The sequence below is a fragment of the Lathamus discolor genome, chromosome Z (genome assembly GCF_037157495.1).
Source record: "Lathamus discolor isolate bLatDis1 chromosome Z, bLatDis1.hap1, whole genome shotgun sequence".
In the NCBI taxonomy this organism is placed as follows: Eukaryota; Metazoa; Chordata; class Aves; order Psittaciformes; family Psittacidae; genus Lathamus; species Lathamus discolor.
The window spans coordinates 63,935,197-63,949,264 of record NC_088909.1 but is presented as its reverse complement, the minus strand read 5'-3'; the positions used below and the strand labels follow the sequence as shown (position 1 = coordinate 63,949,264).

Below are 14,068 nucleotides of genomic sequence, written 5' to 3'. Positions count from 1 at the left end.
AGACTAAAAAAGGACAAAAAAAGAAGTTAGGGCAACTTTAATACTGAAGCAATCCAAACTAGTTCTGCAGAGTAGTAGAAAACCAGGACAAACGCTTAATGTACAAAACCCTTTTGTAGGCAAGAAGAATATTAACTTCTGCTGTTATGAATAAATGAATTCCAAATTACTCTTTGTCTCCTTCTCCCAGATTTTATGAACTATTAGCATAATCACATAAACCTCCTTTATTCACATAAAGCTATGTATAGCATAAGACATCCCTTTCAGTGCCATGATCAGAGAAACTGTTTGAATGAAGACATTTAAGTAGTGAGATTCCAATTACCGTATGAAACACACTAAATCTGTCAGAACGAGTTGCTCAGATTACTGCTAGACCCAGAAAACCACAAATGGGAGAGGATGAAGGTGAAGCGAAACTCAGATGTGGAGCTGTAGCCCTTCCACAAACCGCCCTGTTTGATCCCAGAGCATGTCCTTTTGCAGCAAATTATTCCTTTCGTGGTCTCCAAGTAGATAAAGAACAAAGTTTTATTTAAAATGAGAGTCTAGGAAGAGAATGTAATACATAGCACAAGTTTAAAAGGCAGTGACTTTAGCTGTCTTGATGAACGAATGTAATCTGCCTGATGCAGATGTATGGGTGGGAAAGAGAAAAGACAGCAACATGTTCATACTTGGACTTAAAAGAGAAGTTTTACAGAATAGAATCTCTAAAGAACAAGATTCTTGCACGGAGAAATTTGAAGCTACTTGTCAGAAATCAACATAAATCTAAAGAGACCAGACATGCAGATGTTTGCTGTAAAAATATTTTATGGCATTGCTTTTCAATATCTCCAGTTTTTCAGTGTGTCTTTTATTTATGTCAGGCACGCGCACACACATAAACCGTCAGGAAACCTTTTATGGACATGTAGATCAAACTGCAGTTCAAAGGAGTAAATTAGGACAAGTTTAATAATCCTGCACTGAAGTGACCTTCTTTCTGCCTCAGTCTAGCCCGCATGAACTCAATGGTTTTGTCCTTTACTGGAAAAACAACATATAGAAACACTGTGTTTCTGCATAGTCCTTTGGCAAGCTGCAGACCCCACAGTAAGCCCACAGAAATAAATGAAGAAAGTATCCACCCTTACCCTCATGCTGAACCACTCACCTTGCTAAGCATATCCCTCTAGTGAAAATGCATAGTTAGAAAAAAACATATTCCTTTTCTTACCCATGGACATCACCTGTCTTTCATTTCAAAGGCCAAGCACAGGAGGAGTCGATTTCTTCTTTGACCTGTGGTCATCCTGAATCTGCATCTGTTCAGGAAATACCTGCTTTACAGGGACATCTTTGGGATGGTCCTTCTCATGAGAAATTGTATATGGTGGATGACGCTTTGCTGTCATTGCAGTGGAAGATGCACAGCCCTGTCTGAGCCAGGCTGTCTGCACAGCAAGCTGCATTGGTGCAGGAGGAGCCAGAGTGTCCCTCAGCAGTGACAGGATGGATGACAGAGGATGAGCACTGAAGCCCACAGCACCCATACCCAGGAACCATGTGGGAAAATGCCTGCTGCACCGACAGCCAGGGCAGGTTGCCATCGTGGCTGCTGGCTCCCACCTCCCTTGGCTGCCCCATATGCAACCCGCTGCAGCTACTGTGGCCACTTTGGCCACAGGAAGGCTGAGGAGGAGGTAAACTGAGCCCAAGGGCTAGGCTGTGCAGAGCAGCCATGAAGAAGAGGAAAGGTGTTTACAGTCAGTGTGAAGCAGCATCAAACTACATTTCTTTCATGCTTCACATGCATTATTCTCTGCTTAGCAGAAACACCAGAGACATTCTGCCATCCTTATGTGTTTAGAGGGGAACTGAGGCAGAAGTGAAACAATAACCAGTTTTCACTACCCTCCTTTCAAATTCTGAGTACTTAAACATTTTCAATTTCTCAGTGCTGCTACTAGTCTACCTAGTAGCCATACTGCAGGTCTGGCAGTTCATGGAGGCACTATGCAAGATCATGCTCAGTGCTTGGTACAGACATATGATAAATATGACCTGTGTCACCCCTGCCTTTCAAAGCTTTGGACAGTTCCTTATACAAATGTTATCCTATTTTAACTTTAATGTCCTCCTCAAGCTGTGTGTAGGAGGACGTGGACTGAAAATGGTACATAAACTGAAGGTTAAGCCAGTTGTCTTAGTGAGTTTCAACCACAGCTTTCTTCTCTTCTTAGGTGCCTTTTGGGTCATGGTGTTGACTGGAACTGTGTTTAGCCATAGAGCTGACGGAGTGTTGTTGCCCAAGCACCATTCCCACATGAGGGCTCCAGCACAGCCCTCTCCTTGATTACTGGTCTTTAATATGCCTCATGCCTTCACTTTGCTCTTTTGACAGTAAAATCAGAGTGAAATCTTCTGATGATCTAGATGCACCTCATGATCTTGACCTTTATGAAGAAATCTGTTGCTTTACATTGAGCAGTTCTGCGCAGTGTTTGCTTGTTTTCATCTCAGTCACAAAAAAAAAAAAAACCAAAACCCCCAAAAAATCCACAACAACAAAAACAACCAAAGAAACAAACACACACAAAAGCCAATGGCCTTTCAAAGACACCAGTCACAGAGTAAAATCAGTTTTTAAGCCAAGTCAAAGTATTCTGATCTGAGGACAAAACTGTTTTTAGGGACTCCACAGTCATATTTTGGAGGTATTCTTTTTTATAAGAATATTGGCAGAATAACCAGTTTTCAGATTAATTTCAAAGTAATTCATCCAGGACAAATATGTGTTCCCCATGGCTAAAAGTCCTGCTTTCCTATTACACTGGAGTTTCTTGTCGTAAGTGGACACAGGCTGTGGCCCATGGTATTGTGTGAAAATGCTGGAGTACTAAGCAGGTGTGCCACTTTGCTGAACGTCCCCTGAGACTTACAAAAAAGATCTTAGGTAACTGCTTTTACAACACTCTATCTCACTCATCAAGAAATAGGGCATTTAATAATTGCATTATTTAAAGTGATTACTAACATATTAAAAAAGGTCATTTTCATACATATTGAAGAGAATGATATACATATCATTTATCATATATCATTTCTCTGCGACAATGTGAGTCATATCACCAGAATAACATCTACTGATTCCACTAACACTATGTTAGGAACTAATTTTGTTCCTGAAGTCTGTTTTCCCATTCTATATTAGCTACATTATATTATCTCTCTCCACAGGCAAAACTGCATTTAGTTCAAACTTGATTTGATGCAATCATTTAGCAACAAATGGTCTTGTTTTGGCATGTTTCAACAAGTTGGGTCATTTGCACACTGTTCCAAGAATATCTTTCTGCCTGAGGAAGTCCCTTGGCCATTCTTCAATTCTGATCTAAAAGTCTATCTGAAAAAAAGGTATGGGTTTTTTTATACATTTACTGTACAAACAGTTTTGCTGTTTATAGTTTACCACATCATGCCAAAGCATTCAGGGGAAGGGGTGGATGGGGTACAAGAAATATCAAATTAAAGCATGTTTAGGGTTAATACACTTGCTTACAAAAGCAAGCATATTGTATGCTTTAAGAAAAAAAAGTCAGGTCACATTTCAGGTGCTTTTAAGTAACATTCCTTTAGATACTTATTGTAACTGAAGTTCCTAAATTGCTTCAATCTTCATAGAAAGGTACTTGCAAGCCATCAGTTGTGAATTGTCATTCAGACCAATAGAAAACTCAGATGCTGGCATGCATCAAAGCCAAGCAGACATTTTCATCACTTATCACCTTTATGAACAGATTCAATTACTTACTTGAGATACTCTCATTTATACCATAGCTAATGTTGGCTCATCATTTTCCTATAACAGCTCAAGTCTTCTGTCTTTTTTTGACCAACTGCACAGACCTGTTTCAACTAGAGAATTTCATTTCTATATTCTAAAAGTAAGTTTCAAACAAAAGAAAAAAAAATATTAATAACTACCTACCAGTGTTAATTTTGTGCCTTGCTTTATGAAACTGAAATATCCTTCAATAGCAGCCTTTAAAGGCCATGTCTTCACTAATATTTAAAAGCACGTACTTGACTTTATTTGCTGAGGTACTATGCAATACAATGTCTCACAAAGTGCAGTCTTAATATTACACTGTTTCTGTACTATAATTTTACCTTCTTTTCTACCTTGCCTTCCATAAAAGCGATGAAATCACTTTCACAACCTACCCCATCAGAAGGCATTGAGCATAACCACAATTAACACAGGAGGATTTACACTATGTTTTAAAGAGTATTGTTTGATACCTTAGTTTTTCTCCATCCTATGTAGTAAATAAAGTTGTGCTAACAGCAGGTGGTAAAGTCCAAAAGTAGATGTAAGAATGGTCTGGGACACCAAACTTCTAAAGCTACAAACCTGTTCTATTCTCTTTCATCAATCAAAAATTAAAAAAAAAAAAAAAATAAAGAAAAATAAAAAGTTGGTATGTTTTTATCACTGTTAGGGAAATTGACGATCTGTTTCAAAGTAGCTTGCAGAGGAAGAGGCTGTTTTTGATTCACTGTTAGGCAGTGGTGTAGACTTCAAACATCTTGGTGAAAGCAGAGCAAAAAAGGGAACTGGGCACTGTCCCCTTTAAACAACTCCACAGGGAAGCGCTGTGCTGGCTAACATGCTGATACACATCTGTTGCCTTTATGAGTAGCTAGTGTTGACAAAAAGAGTTTCAATTTTGACTGAACTAACAGCTTCCAGACATATCAGGAGCAGAGAGGAATTCAGTGTATGTGTTGGATACAGCCTGGCACTTTGTCCCAGGGCAGAGGGTGCTCCTTAAAGAGAATCATAAGGAGCTGAGAAACCAACAAGACCTTCTCATTTTCCTGGTTATGGTCTGACAGCTGTTGCCAAAACCTCCACAGTCTAGTGCTGTCTCAGTCATCCAGCAAATCTAGAAACAGAAAGGTAGCATCCATCCACAGCCTTGTGAACCCACTTGAATCTGCCTGCTCCTGCTCACTACATATTTCAGTTGCCAGCTCTCAGGAGCTGAGTTACCTTTCTGCTGCACATTTATAGCATCTTGAAAATGCAGATCAGTTCCAAGTTAGGACTTTAAGGTACTGCTGCAACAAAACTGATCAATATTACTGGTATCCTAGTAGTCAGAGACCACCTAGTTAGACGAGGACCTCCTGCTGGCCCTTTGTACCACTTTAACCTGTATGGAGGCAAGCAAGAACATTTATTTAGTAGGGGATGTTGCTGCTCCATAGCCCAGATAAACTCCATTCCACCTAGCAGCTCTGATTTTCACATCAGTGCTGCCTCACACAGTCCAGTGAGGTTGCTGTTTTCATGTGCTTTCATGTGCCTTCTGTGCTTAGCCTTGCAGCAGATTAAGAAATGATAGCCCACCACTCCTTCCTGAAATGGTGAAACTTACCACCAGGAGATGCTTTGTTTAAGAGAAATACAAGGAGGAAAAGCCACGGAGGCAAGGTCCTTAAAATGGCAAGTGAAGATGGGAGGCAGGAGCCTCCAGCATGGCAGATCTCTGAGACTGACTGCTAGCCAGAAGTTTCATACCAGAGGATGATCTAGGAGCACGTGCTGTCTCTGGTCTAAGCAGATACCAAAGACAGGACATGTGAATGGGTGAACTTCTCTGAACTGTGTCAGAAGACTTGATATCTGTTTTGCACGCTCTGCATTGCCCAAGTGGTGCAAGCCAGTGGAGGCAGAGTATAGGGGCAGCACGTGTAGCTGCAACACGTTGAACTTCCCAAGGAGAATTAACTTAGTTCACTCTGTCTGCAAGTCAGGCAGTGCAGGCTTGGTCACATGTACCAGTTTAGGAGACGGATTATTAATGAGGCCAATGGCTGTGCTGCTGTCACTCTGATGATGACAATAACAGGCTATTGTTTCTCTGGGTGTGGTGCTTGGCCCATTTTCACAGCTCATTTTGAAAGTACACATCCCATGAAACCAGGAGGGATGACAAACTGGGCAGAGACAGTTTTCAGCCGGGTCTGAAACCCACTGAACAGAACAGAAGGCCTCTTCTGGCTAAGAACATTTTGCTTTTTCCAAAACCAGCATGCTTGCGAGATTTCACTGACCAGTCCACACGGGACCACTTTGTGGAATCGGGGTTGGCTTTGGCATGATTTTTATGGTACAGTTTTCTGACAAATATTCGTATGCAGCAGTCAGTAGTGGTTACCAGCTTCAAATTCTTCAACAGCACAGCTTTGCTCCCAGCAAGGCCGGGAAAGGCCATGGGGGGGAAACACACGAAACTGAAAAGAGAAAGCGGCATTAAGAAGACCAACATCAGCCTTGACACTAATGACCCTCCTGAACGTGCAGGCTCCTCACCGCTTCTGTTGTGCAACGTAATACACTCCGCTTCCTTCACGCTTCTTCTCTGGGGCCAGATCCCCAGCCAGTATAAATCAGTTTCCCAGCACTGTGGTCACCAGTCTCTGCCAGTTGACACCAGCTTAGGGTTTGGTTGTAGGTGATTGTTTTCCTGAAGGCACAGCAGCACTCCTGAAATGTGTCAGGAACCTTAAGCTGTTCTCCTGCTCCCATCCCTCCTCATCACAAAGCGAGGTGCCAGTGGTCTGTTAAGAAAACACCTGTTGGTTTTTAAAAACACAGCTGTAAAAGGGAAGGGAAAAGTGCCCCATATCTCTTCTGGGACACCTTGTTCCTCCACAGAGAGAGGCTTGCTGGACATAAAGCCACAGCTCTAGTGGGACATTTCCAACCACCCAGAGAAGTGGAACAGTCCCATCACCGTCAGGCCAGAGCCAACACACAATATTTTACGCAACTATTTTTGTGGTGGGATCTAATGGCTTGGTATCTGGGACATCTGCCGGAAGCAAGACACCCTTTGTGGGAGTCTACACAACTCAGCTGGCCTCCCATTGCCGGTTGCTGAAGCCACAGCTTTACAGGTTTGGTTAAGGGCAGAATTAAAAAAAACACCCAAACCAGCCAAGTTTGCTTCAGACTGATATCAATCATGCTCAGTATTACCATGTAATATACGCCTTGCGCAAAAACCAAGAACCTGCGACATCCCCTTGAATGCCTCCCTGCTTCCCCAAATCCTATTTTTGAGCGAAGAGCCAGAGTGAATGCATGGTTGTGGCAAGGCCTCGCCACCTGCCACCCGCCACCCCTAATTATAGGGGAGCCCTGGTCTGTATTAGCAAAAAACCATCCCCCCTTACAGACACATTCACGCTCACTCTCTGCAAACACAACCGTTCAACTGCTAATTTCAGACACTGGTTCTTTCATGGCAACAAGATATAAATATAGCCCTTGATGGCCCTAAAGTATCTTTTTTTTCTTTTTTTTTATTTTTTTTCTGTTCAGTGTAACTCTTATATTATTTCCATAGCTGATTCTTAAGGTCAATTTTGTGATGTGAAATCCAATACTTCAGGCCATCTGCTGTCTTTAAACCCAGGTACCCATACTGTTAAACCAGTATCCATCAGCATCAGTGGGTGCTCCAGGCATAAAAGGTAAGAGATCAGTTAGTAGAGGTTTTTTAGACTGATGATCTCAACCTTCTCTGACAGAAGAAAAACCTTGGCCCATGTTTGCTCTTCTACTTGCAGCAAAGACGCTTGTTACTTGTGCCTGCAGTGAGAAAAACCACGCGCATGTTCTGTATTTAGAAGCAATGCTGTTTGAGGCTACCAGAAGGTACCATGGGGTCAAGATTTATAAGTCCTCCTGTGGCCTTCTTGTTATATTTGTGGCATTAAAACAATGACAGAGGACTACACGTGTAAGAGCTGCAGCACCCAGCCCTGACCTGTAGGCTTACTTACCCATGGGCAAATTCCCATACATGTATGCATATACCGATTAAAGACAGAATAACCCTCAGATTCTACTCTGGAGGTTTTGTAGCATTCTTCAGGAAAAGGCATCCTAATGTTTCCATGAAAAACAAAGTTTTTGGAGGATGGGTCTTACTTTTTTTAGCATCAGAAAGGAGCACATTGGTCCCTGTAGCTTCTTGACTCAGAACCTTGTCTTCAAGCAAGATATTCGAAGGGCTGAGTGAAATGTGTGGTTTACCTACCATGGAAAGAAGCAGTCTTCTTTCTTTTCCCTTGCTCATCTGCTGGGTGAGGATTTGCATAGCCTGCAAAGCAGCCAGGCTGAGGGATGAAGACCACCCAGATGATGCTATGGTTAATACCCTCCCTATGATCCAGCCCATATGCTATGTGGCTGAGGAGATGGCTCACTGGCCTCTGAATGACCTCTGAGGACCTTAACCTCAAAAGCACATCTTTCTTTGGCAGGACAGTAGCATGAGATTGGTTGCTTTTTGCCAACTCCAAATCCAAAACTGCACTCTTTGTTCTGAACTATGGGTTACTGAAGGTTTAACTAGTGGTTTAACAAAATCATATGCTATTTCAGATATGTAACAACCAAAATGTAGTTGGAAAATCAAAGAAAATGAAAACCAGCTCATTATACTCAAACATCCAACAATTATATGTGAGTTCTTCATAATATACACTTAAGAAAATAGGAGAGACCATTGGAAAACTCAAGGGAACATAAACCACAGAGAAAGAAGAGGGGAGGATGGCAGAAATCTGCAAGAGACTTCAAGAGGACATACATTATTTTTCTTAGGGCAAAATCACTGTCTCTGTCATTCTCTACAAATGCTTGTCTTATCCTAGATAAGACAAACATCAAACACTAGTAATGGGGATTTCACAGTCTCTCCAGGCAATCTGTCCCTGTCACTATCTCTGCTTTCAAAAAGACTTGTCTTTCTTCCCTTACTTTGAGACTGTTTCTTCATATCATATCCATCAGGAACAAGAATATGAGTAGGAATCAACTTAGAGAAATTACACTGTTCTTTTTTTAAAGAAAGGATGGCAAATAGTTTTTCTTTACAAGTTCATCATAAGTTGCGCTGGCTTACAACTATGTTTTGTTTTGTTTTTGTTTTTGTTTTTCCTTCTCTTTTTCTGGTTTTGTTTGGTTTTGAGTTTGATTGTTTTTTTCAGGGCCAAATTAGTTTCCATGTTCACACTTCTGGCAAAATGATCTGCTACAGAGAACCCACCAGTAATAGTGAATCCCTGCAAAGACGGAGAGGTAGGCAGAAATGCCAAAATCTTTTCTGAACCTATTTAATATTATCCCAGTTAGAGGTCTGAATTAGCTAGACCTGGAGACCTGCTGGAGTCTTCAGTCCTGACAGCTAGAAACACAGGAACATTCTGACCTCTAAGAACATATGCTGAAGTTTTTCAGATGTATTTTGGTTTTGCCAGAGTGTTCCTCTCAGGCAATAGGACTCTTACCACTATGTAATTTGAAAGCTTTTAACAATTGGTGAGAAATAGTCTTTCTGAGTGCAGAATGCAGCAGCATTCTGTTGCATTGCCAGAAAGAAACTAGTTCCTACACAGCACACAGTTTACAAAAGTAATGCTTTTGAGAGTAGTGTCCTATTCCCATAGGAGGACATTAATCAGTGTGGATGGCCACATTCAGCTTGTCCCACAGTAACCACACAAACACACATTTGAAGAAGCCAAAGGGCAGATCTGCTGCAGGGAATGAGCTGTCATAGCTTCACAGACTTCTGCTGGGTAACAGTGATTTCCATAAATTAAGAACCTTGTGCCCAGATGTCTACATGCTTGGTTTCCTTCTCTGTTTACAGAAATGCTCTACACTGGCTACACATTGAAGGGAAAGTCAACCCTATATATGCAGGCTGGTCTCAGTGCCTTTTGGATGTGTTTGTCAACATATTACAGTTGTGAAAGAAGGCCTTCAGCTCAGTATGATTGCAAACACTTCAGTACTTGCTAATGGGTTCAGAACAGTCAGATTTTTTAAGTTGAATTAAAAAACCCTATGCCTTACTATCATGTTAGTTCTGCAATGAAAGAACATATTTAAGATGGCATTACTGCAGTTTATGTGGGACAGTTATTACAGGTAAATATTCAGTGTGCCGTAAGTTCTGCTACAGAAATGCATTTGACAGCATAGCAGACAGAACATCTTCAGACTTTAATACTTACATTACATATCCAATGAACAGTAATAATGCTTACAAAAAGGCTTGGAGTTGTCTTTATTAGGATTCAACTCACAAGATATAAACTATGACATAAAGGTAAGACTTGAGGCTGGTATAATTGTGGGGAAGAAAAGAAATTATACCAAGACATAAAATGATTACAATGGCTCAAAGTGAAATAAGTCGGGTAAATTGTTTTAAGCTTCTTCTGAAAAGACAAATGGTGTTTCTTCAGGTATCTGCAGTGAGAGAGCAAACAAAAATACTTCTGTCAGCAAGGCAGTGACAAGCAGGATTTCAGCAATAGAATTTTCAGGGTTTGGAGAGAAAGGGCATGGGGAAGTCAAAGTAGACATGGTATGTGTGCAAACCTGAAGGCTTCAGATTTTGATCAAAATTCTGCTGTCACAAACATTCAGGCTGATGCTTCGAGGCCCAGAGCAGCTGGGCACTCTGCTTGCCAAAGCCTCCTGGCAGAAACTGTCTCACAGCACCTAATTCTCACTCTACTAATGGCATGAAGGTTTGATGGGCCAGAGCACAATCTGCTACAAACTCCTGATCTATAAAAGCACAGAAGCACACGCACAACTTTCTGTTCATAATTACACCATGTGCAGCGCCAGGTCTGTTCTCTTACAACCCATCTTGAGTTTAAGTTTTGAAGGAACCGAATTTTCATTTTTTGATTTTGTAAATGAAACACATCCATCACCTGCATTGCACAATATTTTATCTGGACTGAAAGGATTAAAACCAGAGATGTAAGAGGCCATTTTTCAGAAGAGTATGTGTCTTCCTTTTTCATAGAATCATAGAATAGTTAGGGTTGGAAAGGACCTTGAGATCATCTAGTTCCAACCCCCCTGCCATGGGCAGGGACATCTCACATTAAACCATCCCACACAAGGCTTTGTCCAGCCTGGCCTTAAGCACTGTCAGGGATGGACCATTCACAACCTCCCTGGGCAACCCATTCCAGTGCCTCACCACCCTTACAGTAAAGAGCTTCTTCCTTATATCCAATCTAAACTTCCCTTGTTTAAGTTTTAACCCATTACCCCTTGTCCTGTCACTACAGTCCCTGATGAAGAGTCCCTCCCCAGCATCCCTATAGGCCCCCTTCAGATACTGGAAGGCTGCTATGAGGTCCCCACGCAGCCTTCTCTTCTCCAGGCTGAACAGCCCCAACTTTCTCAGCCTGTCTTCATACGGGAGGTGCTCCAGTCCCCTGATCATCCTCATGGCCCTCCTCTAGACTTGTTCCAACAGTTCCATGTCCTTTTTATGTTGAGGACACCAGAACTGCACACAATACTCCAGGTGAGGTCTCATGAGAGCAGAGCAGAAGAGCAGGATCACCTCCTTTGACCTGCTGGTCACGCTCCTTTTGATGCAGCCCAGGATACGGTTGGCTTTCTGGGCTGCGAGCGCACACCCCCTGCTCATGCTAAATTTCCCATCGACCAACACCCCCAAGTCCTTCTCCGCAGGGCCGCTCTGAATCTCTTCTCTGCCCAGCCTGTATCTGTGCCTGGGATTGCTCCAACCCAGGTGCAGGACCTTCCACTTGTCATGGTTAAACTTCCTAAGGTTGGCATCAGCCCACCTCACAAGCGTGTCAAGGTCCTTCTGGATGGCATCCCTTCCCTCCAGCATATCAACTGAACCACACAGCTTGGTGTCATTGGCAAACTTGCTGAGGGCGCACTCAATGCCACTGTCCATGTCAGCGACAAGGATGTTGAACAAGAATGGTCCCAACACCGATCCCTGAGGGGCACCACTCGTTACTGGTCTCCAGCCAGACATTGAGCCATTGACCACAACTCTTTGTGTGCGGCCATCCAGACAGTTCTTTATCCACTGAGTGGTCCACCTAATAAATTGATGTCTCTCCAATTTAGAGACATGGGTGTTGTGTGGGACAGTGTTGAACGCTTTGCACAAGCCCAGGTAGATGACATCAACTGCTCTACCCCTGTCTATCAGCTCCGCAGCCCCATCATAGAAGGCCATTCTCCATTACTTAATGCTATTACTTTACAAAAGAATAGGGGCACATATCCAACATCCTGCAGCCCTGAGAAACTTTCCTAAACCAACTGCTCCACTTCATTGTTCTTCAGCATCTCTGCATAGCTGGAGCAGATTGTGGCCTTGAGTCTCTCACTCATCCCCATTTCTGTGTGGGATCATAGGCATCCCGCATCAGCATTGAAAGGTACTGTCAGCGCAACTATGATTTCTTTTTCATTCCCTGCCTGAAAGGCTTACAATGACAAAATCTCTAGATGCAAAATCCATTTGGCAAAAAAGCTGCACTTTTCAATAAAGCCAAAAGGAACTACTTTACTCAAAAAAATCCCCTCTTGTTTTAACAGAGGTCTCTTGGAAATGTGTGTTAGCAAACCTTCCCCAGTAAAGCCAAGATCTCATCTTTGTTTCTTCTTCCTTTTATTACAGGGCCCCTGCATGAGCATGCGAGTCAGCTAGAGACTCATATGCAACCTCACAGTCATGTCGGGAGTCCCAGGCACTGCTGTGTGCCCCATTGGCATGGGGCAGAGTGTGCCCAGGAGGATCCCCCACCCTGACCTACCAGAACCCAGACAGGCTTGGCAGCTCAGTGGAGGAACACCATGAAAACCCCAGTGGGACTTCCCAGCTGTGGAGAATCTCTGAATCAGGAAACTCTGCCAGCCTTCCAGTCACTCTTAGCAACATGCTAAGCCAGATGTATATTTATTACATTAACATGGAGGGTTTAATACATAAAACAAAACAAAAGACATGTATTTAGCTCAAGATGGTTTCTCTGCTACCTTCAGCCAGTAGTTCTATAGCCGGCCTAACCGCTGGGACAACTGTCACAGCTCTAAGCAGCAAAGACTTTATATTGCTCTTTTCCTTGGTGGTTTCACATGCCTGCACACGTATCCCTAAGGATTTTCTGTAACCCCTAGCTCCATTAACTGACTCAACCAGGATGTCAGCTTGTATCTATCTGCCTTACTAATGAAATCCCATCTATCACCAGCTCAGCAGCTGGCAGGAAAATGGCTTTTAAAATACATCTTCAGAAAGAGCAGGTGTAGAAAGGTGTCTGAAAGTCGCATTAACTCTGAGTTCATGTAAGACTTTATACATAACACTTCTGACAAGAATTATTTGTTTATAGACTGATAGAGTAAAGAATGCAGCCCATTAGTACTGCGTAGTAGAGCTTAAACATGAAGCAAGCAAGTAAGCTTTGAAAATTGTATCTTCGGAAAGGTGATTTCCAGACATAATTTGCTTAGTGGAAATGGGGAACAACTTCTTTTATTCTTGAATCCTGAAATCATCAGGACTTCCTCCCATGAAACCAAAAAAAAGGCTCTTTCTGCCCTGTGGATATTCTGTGCTTCTGTCTTGGCCAAAGTCTTACTCATTACTTTTACTCAATAGTCAGCAAAATGTGCTGTTGCAGCATAACCATAAACTTGCATGGTCTTGTGCACATCATTTGCTGTTGGGGTTATCAGCTATTTTCCAGGTATAATGAGGACTCTCTTCTAAAGTAATGAAATAAACTAAGTTCATCAATAATGTGAGGAGTTTTCTAATTAACCTTCTCCCTAGCATGAGAAAACACCTTTCTTGTTCTGTCCTGGTAACTCCTGCCCAATAGGACTCCAGCAGCATCCTGAGCTGGCATACCCAGAGGCAGACATCAAGCACCTTATTGGAATTAGTATTTTATGACACTTAAATTGGAGATCTCTAACTAATGGTATTAACTGTCTTGAGCTAAATGTTATGAAGAGCTGAAGGAAAGCTAAATTTTGGCCGAGTGAATATTGTTTACTTCTGCTGAGCAGCAGGGGGAAGGGGAAGCCTTGCATATAAAGAAGAGAAATCAGAAAAGCAGCCACTTAGTTTCTTGACATTTGTCAAATTACAAATCACACTTGGATGCTTCTCCTTTGTAC

The 14,068-nt window shown here is 42.3% G+C and overlaps 1 protein-coding gene across 12 annotated transcripts in view; it reads right to left on the bottom strand.

Moving 5' to 3' along the window:
* The window catches only part of TPPP2 (tubulin polymerization promoting protein family member 2), an 80,182-nt gene that overhangs the window by 6,068 nt on the left and 60,046 nt on the right, over positions 1 to 14,068 (bottom strand). Inside the window, exon 1 of one of the 12 annotated variants that reach the window (XM_065663940.1) lies at positions 1,226 to 1,451. The exons of the other annotated variants lie outside the window; for them this stretch is intronic. The gene's annotated coding sequence lies outside the window, so the exon portion shown is untranslated. Of the gene's footprint in view, positions 1 to 1,225; positions 1,452 to 14,068 lie in introns of those variants that run through there. 12 annotated transcript variants of the gene reach the window in all.